The sequence below is a fragment of the Dreissena polymorpha genome, chromosome 12 (assembly GCF_020536995.1).
Source record: "Dreissena polymorpha isolate Duluth1 chromosome 12, UMN_Dpol_1.0, whole genome shotgun sequence".
NCBI classification, from domain to species: domain Eukaryota; kingdom Metazoa; phylum Mollusca; class Bivalvia; order Myida; family Dreissenidae; genus Dreissena; species Dreissena polymorpha.
In genome coordinates this window covers 11,022,630-11,031,138 of record NC_068366.1, presented here as the reverse complement: position 1 = coordinate 11,031,138, position 8,509 = coordinate 11,022,630, and the positions used below count along the sequence as shown (strand labels likewise).

The following is an 8,509-nucleotide window of genomic DNA, read 5'->3' as shown; positions in this document are numbered from 1 at the left end:
CGATTGTATGTACGATTGAAGTCAACAAACAATTTGCAATAAAAATGAAAGCGTTGTGGTAACTGATATAGGCTCTGTTGTGAAATTCCGCGTACATAGTATATAGTTTGGTGCTTTATGCTCCTTTTAATATTTGTTTGAAAACATTATATCTTATGGAAACCGAGATAATATTAAATGAAAAGATACAATCTGATCATTAAGAGTTATTAATAAATTATTTGTGAATGAAAAACGTAGCCATGCCATTGAAACAGTATGTATGTGTATGTTTGACATTATCACTTAATACGTGTAAAACATTACCTTTTTCTGCGTACGTGAATTTTGTTCTTATGTTTTGCTCTATCGAATTTTTTAATTATTGTATCATGACTTTTGTATTTCTTTATTGTATTTACTTAATTAATGTGTGCCTAAGGAAGGATTTTTCTGTTGCTCCTAGTGCATAGTTTACGAAAAAGCAATTCAATTGGAATAAAATCGACTTTAGTTTCTTTGTTTTCTTTTTGATTTTAACAAAAATGATTGTTTTGGTTTGAACAACAATTATATGAGTTTTATTTTCATTTACTCGTGTATGCTAGTGATTAATACAGGGCGAAATGGTTCGACGCCTCATTCAATCGGTTTAATCCCAAAGTGGTTTTCCTGGACCGTTTTAGGAGATTTCCCCAGTTTCAATCATTTTTATTTTATATATTTTAATGTATGTTTCGACCTGTATTGTATTGTTGATAGTTAAACTGCCTTGAATTTAAAGCTAGCGTGGTTTAATAGCAATTTCTCTCTTGAAATGTTTCTGGATTTTCATTATTCCTATATATTATGTGACATATGCTATTACATTTGTTCAATAATCATTGATCCTATACATGTCATTGTAAAGTAAGAACATACATAATTAATAATTTTTTTATGTTTAAAAAATTTGTAAATAAAAAATGTTTATTTTTTGTCATGGCCTAAATGTGACATGGATACAGTTAGAATTCCTTTCAAATTGAAGATATATGTGTTGAGCATACACTAAGCACAAAATAAAGAACATGTTTGACATGTTTTGTCATTAGAATTGCATTTACTCATTCATTCATGCATTCATCCGTTCTTTCACACTTAACCACAGCATTTCGGTTGTGTTTTATTTTCAAAACCCTTCAGTAAAATTGTTAAGCAAATTATTAGGAAAGTGATGCTTTTGTTGTTTATTGGAAAATTAAGCACGCGAAAATTTATGCAAAGCAAACTTAAACCGACAAAATATTTTAAATCTGGGTCGTTGCCTTTGAACAATTATTGGAAAGCACAGGGGGTTACACTGGTTGACGGGCATTCCGAACGAACAGTTGACACCAAAATACATCACAACATTTATTTATTTTACAAGACAAAATGGCATGTATTCATAAAATAATAATAATGCAATAATATGCGTTTAGTACATTTTATGTTAGAAGTAACACAATCAGTTTATTACTATTAAATTTATGTTCTTGGTTAAGTTTGGTACAAATAACACAAAAAGTACAAATTATTTGGAAAAAAGTTTATTTTAATATGTGTTAAACATAACCTATTTCTACATACGTGAATTGTGTTTTTATGTTTTGCTCTATCGCATGTTTGAATTATGTATCATGACATTTGTATTTCTTTTTGTATTAACTTACTTTAAGTGTGCCTTATAGAGGGTTTTTTTTCTGTTTCTCCTATATTTTTCCAATGAGTAATTAAATTGGAATGAAATCGACTTTAGATTATTTGGTTTCTTTTTTATTTGAAAAACAATTATTGGTTTTTTATTTGAAAATGATATGAGGTTTATTTTCATTTACTCTTGTATCTTAGTAATGAATACAGGGCTAAATGGTTCGACGCCTCATTCAGTCGGTTTAATCCCGACGTGATTTTCGAGGACTGTTTTAGGAGATTACCCCAGTTTCAATCTTTTTTGTATATTTTGCTGTATGTTTCGTCATGAACATGCATAGTACTGTAAATTATTACATGCCTTAATAAAAAACAATGTTTTCTTGATTTTCATTATTCCTATATATCCTGCGACATATGCTACTACATTTTTTAAAATAATCCTTGACTATATTAATAACATACATAAACAATAATTTCATGATGTTGAAATAATACAAAATACAAAACGTTTAAGTTTTCTCATAGCCTAAATGTGACACGGATACAGTAAGCATTTGTTTCAAATTGAAGCTATTTGTGGTTTGTGTACACTTGGTAGAAAAGAAAAAAAAAACGTTTGAATATTTTTGTAGAGTACACACTTTGCAGAACACAAAGAACATGTTTGAAATGTTTTGTCATTATAATGCTTTAAATATTTTGTCATCAGAATGATATTAATTCATATAAACATTCATAAATTCATTTACACTTAATCACATTATTTCTGTGGTGTTTCATTTTTAAAACCATTTAGTCAAATTGTTCAAATTGGCCCATTTTCTCCAAGTGTTTTCTAACTTATATTCGTCTTGGACGTTTTCAACTGTCTTGTGGAGGTTACCCAAACTGTTATAGTCACTGTTATTTTGTTCATTCTCAATGTAAGCATGTATCCTCCTTCTTCCGTTTCGAACGGAAACGCAAACACTTGACTAGAATCATAAGTGTTTGTCAGTCATAAAACCACTCTTAAAGTGTGTATATTAATTTTCCTGTGAACACTCTTGTGACGATAAATGCTGTGTAACAAACGCTCGAGCAAAGACATATCTAATCATAGTTCAAAGTGTTACCCAATACGTAAAGCTTCATAAAATATTCGTCACGTGACATTATGCTTAACGATTTCAGTATTGTTTGCAGTATGACGAAGTGTTTATGTTTGAACAATGTAGTGGTTCAGCTTACAAATAATTTTACTACCGCTTAACGTCCTTTTAAACCGAGCGAGTGCACGCACAGTTAACAGCGAGTATTAGTTGAAGCTTATACATGTACTTGATAATGAATAGTTTTTAAAAATGTGTTTTTCGTTTGTCTAATTCCAAAAACTATGACAGTTTTAATAGTGGCGCGTGGAATGTTTATCAATATAATAAATGTTACAAACAAGTTTTGTGATTTGCTGATTTGTAAGGTTAAATAGTAACAATTCAACTAGATACACAGATAACCTGCAGTTGAATTGCATAGGCAATTCTTATCATCATAACGACGTCCTGTTTAATATTTAAAGTTGGTTAGAACGATTGTTCAACAAAAAAGCACAGGACAAAATTAAACGACAAACACGAACACAAATATATCATCCGACTTCAAACGGTCTATGCAAAGATTATTTTTGAGGATTCAAACTGGTTTTAGGGCCCCCAAACCTTAAACTTTAATAAACAAAATATTAAATTGTAACTGAAAACATACCTCGTAACATAAAAGTTCAAAATCAATTTAAATAAGGAAGGTTTTAGCAAATTTGATTAGATTCTTAAAGTCATTGTAATATTGAATATATTTTACAGGTATATCATTCTCGTCTCCTCAAAAAAAAATCATATACATGTAGAAATCTTAACATTGTTTAATACATCGTAAAATAATCATGCACAATGTGTGATACGTCGTTTATTAATACATGCAATATGACACAAAGGAAGGTGAGTTATTCATTACGATGCCGATCAAATATACCCGCCGCAATTTTTGTTTATGTTTGATCTTTAGGTTAAATTATGCAGGTATTATAAAGATATTTCCTTCGCAAATTGTACCATCATTATCTTGATTATTTGAAATGTAAATTATTAAACAAGATATCTCGTCAAAGGTTAATAGAAGGATAAACCTCAAAATACACCAAATATGGTGCTACAAGAATATTATTTCAATAATTGAATGTGAATTCGTCTTAGTTTATTAAGAATTTTAAAGAATGAAGATGTTTAGACTACGTAATAGGCCATTTAAGCGCCCCTTGCCGGGGCGCTTGAATTTCGAAATCAGAGTCCCCGGGGCGCTTGAAATTTTCCGATCAGTGTATTCTTCAGTAAAAGAAAGTGGAGATTGTCCAAAAAATCAAGGTTTCCCTATCAGTGTATCAATATTCCCTGTTTTAAAAGAGCACTCGGTACCTACTTTCACAAGTAATCGCCATAAACACCACATGGGGTAATGGATAATCCACTGATAAGAGAATAGCATGACGCGCGTATCGATTATTCTAGCCACATTACACGGTCATTTAAATGCTGAAAAGGATGTATCTTGTAACTTTCCAGTCGTTAAACTGTGAAGTTCATCGTCCAATCGGTTACGCGAATGCTTATGAGGGCGGGGTTAACTATCGACCATTATTTTTGATTGACGTCGGGCATGAAGTACCGGTAAGAGTTTATCGCAGCTTGATTAGCAAGAAGTTGTACCATTTGAGTAATATAAAACCGGTAATTAGTACAGTACAGAACATTAAAGACGGTTTCGGGCATCATCATCACACCTTTTTACTGTAAACAAGTGTTACCTATGACTCATTAATACGAGAAATTAATTGCAAGTGGTAAACAATTAATTATTATAGCGAGTAAGTTGTGCAAATGACTCCCAGTTACAATTATGTGATAACAATTTATTTAATTCCAGTACATGTATATTTCAACATGTCCATTTATAGAGCTGATTCACCTCGTTTTTCTGACATTTATTCGACACGTTATGCGCTTTAACAAATTTTCGTTGAATTAATTACGCACACTTGTAAATGTTTCGTCCGATAATCGATAGTTAGAAGACTGATGATGGCAACCGGCCGTGATCCTCGTGGACAACGTGAATTTCATGCATAATTCCGTCAAAACATTTATTCGACTCGTAAAGTGTTTAAACAAATTATCGTTGAATTTATAACGCAACGGTTAATATTTGTTGAAATCTCAAATGGGAATAATTAAATTTGTAATCCGAAACCCATTCCCGTAAGTCGATGTTAACGCGTTTTTAATCCGAAACACACTTCCGAATGTAAATGTTACCGCAACGTTAAATATTTTTGCTTCAAATTAGCAGTGCAAATTTATTTTGTGTCGAATCTTTTTCTCAATTAAAAAGAGCGCAAAAATTATGCAGCATGTACAACGTCGCGTCTATTGCATACAAATGGCGTGTATTGAGCGTTTTAACAAGCGCACAACAGGTCAGGGGATTGACGCATATTCAGAGGCAATATTTCATCAAATCTATAAATAGTCACTTAAAAAATTGCAAGGTTTGTGTTAAAGAAATAACTGAAAGCTTTTATCGTAAATATTTACCAGGAAGAGATTGATAAAAACGGAGTAAACGGGATTATCGGGTAATAAATAGAAACTTGAAAAAAGTAAGTATACAGTAATAGAGTCGGGTTGAAACGGATGTATTGGAGAATCGTTCGAGTCGGGATTTTACTATATGTGCAGAAAAGTTTTAAAACAATTAAACAATATAAAAAAATATATTTTTAAATGACTGGGGGATTTTTTTGAAGAGTCATAGCGCACCAAATGACGTCTTTTGACGCTGTTTTTCTTTGAGTTATAACGCACCACAGAACGTGAATTGACACGTTAAAATAAAAAAAAATCAACGTCGAAAGGGGACACCCCTCCCGAACCCACCCCCGCTCGGCCCCGGGGCGCCTGAAAAAAATCCTGGGGAAGGCACTGCATTATATATCTAGTTTAGCCATACGCCATGTACTTTGTTGTTCTACGAGTTGTAATTAATGGGTTTGTGATTTATGATATTTATTTTCCTAGTTCCTGTTTATTTTAACGTTAACACAATTTGACTTGATATACTTTGCTTATATAATTAGAAAGACATACGGAATTCGGTATGTTCTTGTGTTGAAGAAAAGATTTTGATAGAAGTTCATACTTTTTGTAACATGTCATTCATACACGCAGTACAGATACATACAATAATGAATCATCGTGATCTTTTTAAATTCAATGTAAAATGGGTTCCCATTTCTAAAGGCACATGTATTCATTTGCTTAACGAAACTACGCAGTCGCATTTTCTAAAATGATAATTGTGTGTGTCTGACTAACCAGGTTTGTATGTTGCAAGGCGGACTAAGATCAATATGAAATCCTGTATCAATGTTCGTCTGCACTATCGTCTCGTGATGTATTTAACCACTTTGTATATAGTATGGCTGTTATCTAAAACAAGCCGGTTACATTATACCTGCCTTTGCCGCATTACACATGAAGTAGTGGCATGACGCCAAATGAACATTTTCGTCGTTTGTATCCGAATGAGATTAAAAATGCATCGAGTAGTGGTGCGCTATCAATACATACAAAAATGCATAATATGGCGAACTACTAACTTTACGAAAATGAGACTCTGCAGAAAAAAATACCGGGAAAACATTTCAGAACACTTTTACTCGAAAGGTTTACAACGTGTATTTATCCTGGGCTGACCATAAATATTTATTGATTAAGACGTTTCAAACGATTTGATAATTGTTAGATTACGACACGTTACACAATATTTTTAAATCGTATATGATAAATGAACATCTGTTTAAAGTGGCATGTATAATCATCACTTAAACTTCTTTACTAATACAACAATGAAAAACATAGGCCAAGCACACTAAAAATAGATACACGCAATTATGTCGGAATGAAGTTGAATCATCACAAAGGTACGCGCATGTTTTCACTAATAACTTTTTAAACTAGTAATTGTTATGTTCCATTATCACAAATAAGACAATGTAGCAATTCCAACACGCTTTATTGATTTTGGTGACACGTTTGAAAATGTATATTGAGCCTCGATTATAACATGGTAATATTCTCTCCCTAGAGTTACTCGTGATTTCATTACTATATATATTTACGCATTACACTGGTAACAACTATGACACTTTCGTATTATCATCTCATTAGTCGCCTGAGCCACGAGTAAAAATATGTACAAACATACGCTCGGATGAAATGATAATATGACCTTCACATAAAGTGAAACAAATCCTTTTTATTTTATGCTATTTGACAACGATTGTGTTTAGTATTTATAATTGTCGGTCGGATATCGAAACACGGGCTCATCAATTCCTCTTCATACAGGTCATTGTATGGTATGATTTGCATAGGACATATAGTTACCGGATCACGTTGATTTTCCTTAATTCTCATAAAAAATCGTCTCGGCCGCCGTATAATACGGAGGGTAAATTATAGTTAAAACACGCTTTGATAATAGAACAAGTCGAGTTGTCATCTCACTACTAAATTGACAGAGGCTGACCATTCCAGTACTGTACAAAATTTGTCATATACTTTGTTTGTATACTTATTATAATAGCATCGTTAAAACTTTCTTATATTCTTTACATAGTATGATGTAAAGAAGCTAAGAAAGTAAAAACATTCATACTATCAGGTTAATAATATTTAACATTTGTTTCAGGACATGGCTGGGAATTTTTCACACCAAGTGTACTGCCACTGTCTTTGAACACAGACGATTCAAGTATGGTAGCTGATGGTGATGGAAAGAAATCAACAACCACCTGTTCAGGTATAAAATGATCAAACAAACTGTCACTGCTGCTCGTGGTTATATATTATTATATATGCTATTTTTCTTGGACAGTTGACTTTTTAATCAATATCTCAACAGTAACTAAATACCAACTAAAATATGTGTCTTTCTTTGTGTACTTATCAATTAAATTGAATTAAATGGCGGCAGGGCGATTTGGCCTCTACAACAAAACCGTAAATTTGTAGATTGTATTGCAAATGGCTATTTGAGACCTACACCATTGTAAAAGAAACGCGGTAATATATTAAGGGTGTTTCGGACATTACAACACTAAAAGCAATTTACATTTAGCCTCTTCAACACGTGTATGCAGACATTTTAAAGATTTATACGAATTCTATCGAAATCGGATTAATATGATTTAATATGTTTATAATTAAATTATGCCAAGAACATCCTTAACATAAAACATTTTTTCCTTTCTTCAAGAGATTTAGGGCCCCAGGAAACCTTCCCGCCTTATCATCTTCACTGTTGTGCCTTACGTGCAAGCAGAGACCGAGCATCATGTTACTACTACCCTGCAGCCATCTGGCGGTGTGTGACCAGTGTGCACGGACCACCGAGTTATGTCCGCGATGTACCAGGCCCGTTATGTGCATCATTCGAACGGTTATACTTTGATGGGTGTTGAATTGCTCTTGTTAAAGGAACCATGAATGAAAATACATTGCTCTGAAATAAAGATATCTAGAATAATATGCTTTTTTATTATCTGCGTACACAGCTCGTATTTCTCTTAACCTCGAGTGCCTTAAGGTCTTAACACCAAAAATTAAAATTCCCAATAATTAATCACACCCATTTATTTCTGATAAAACAATTGTATAACATTAAAACATTAACGTAATATGTCAGTTCAATAATGTGTATTTTGTTATTATTTATACAAGTACTGTATACTTATACAGCAAGCACATACCAGTTTGGA

The 8,509-nt window shown here is 32.5% G+C and overlaps 1 long non-coding RNA gene across 1 annotated transcript; it reads left to right on the top strand.

The window, feature by feature from the left end:
* Positions 1–6,579: 6,579 nt before the first annotated feature.
* Positions 6,580–8,277, top strand: LOC127853629 (uncharacterized). The gene is made up of 3 exons (XR_008036702.1): positions 6,580–6,670; positions 7,441–7,551; positions 8,008–8,277. It is a non-coding gene; the product is annotated as an uncharacterized LOC127853629 (long non-coding RNA).
* The last annotated feature ends 232 nt before the right edge of the window (positions 8,278–8,509 follow it).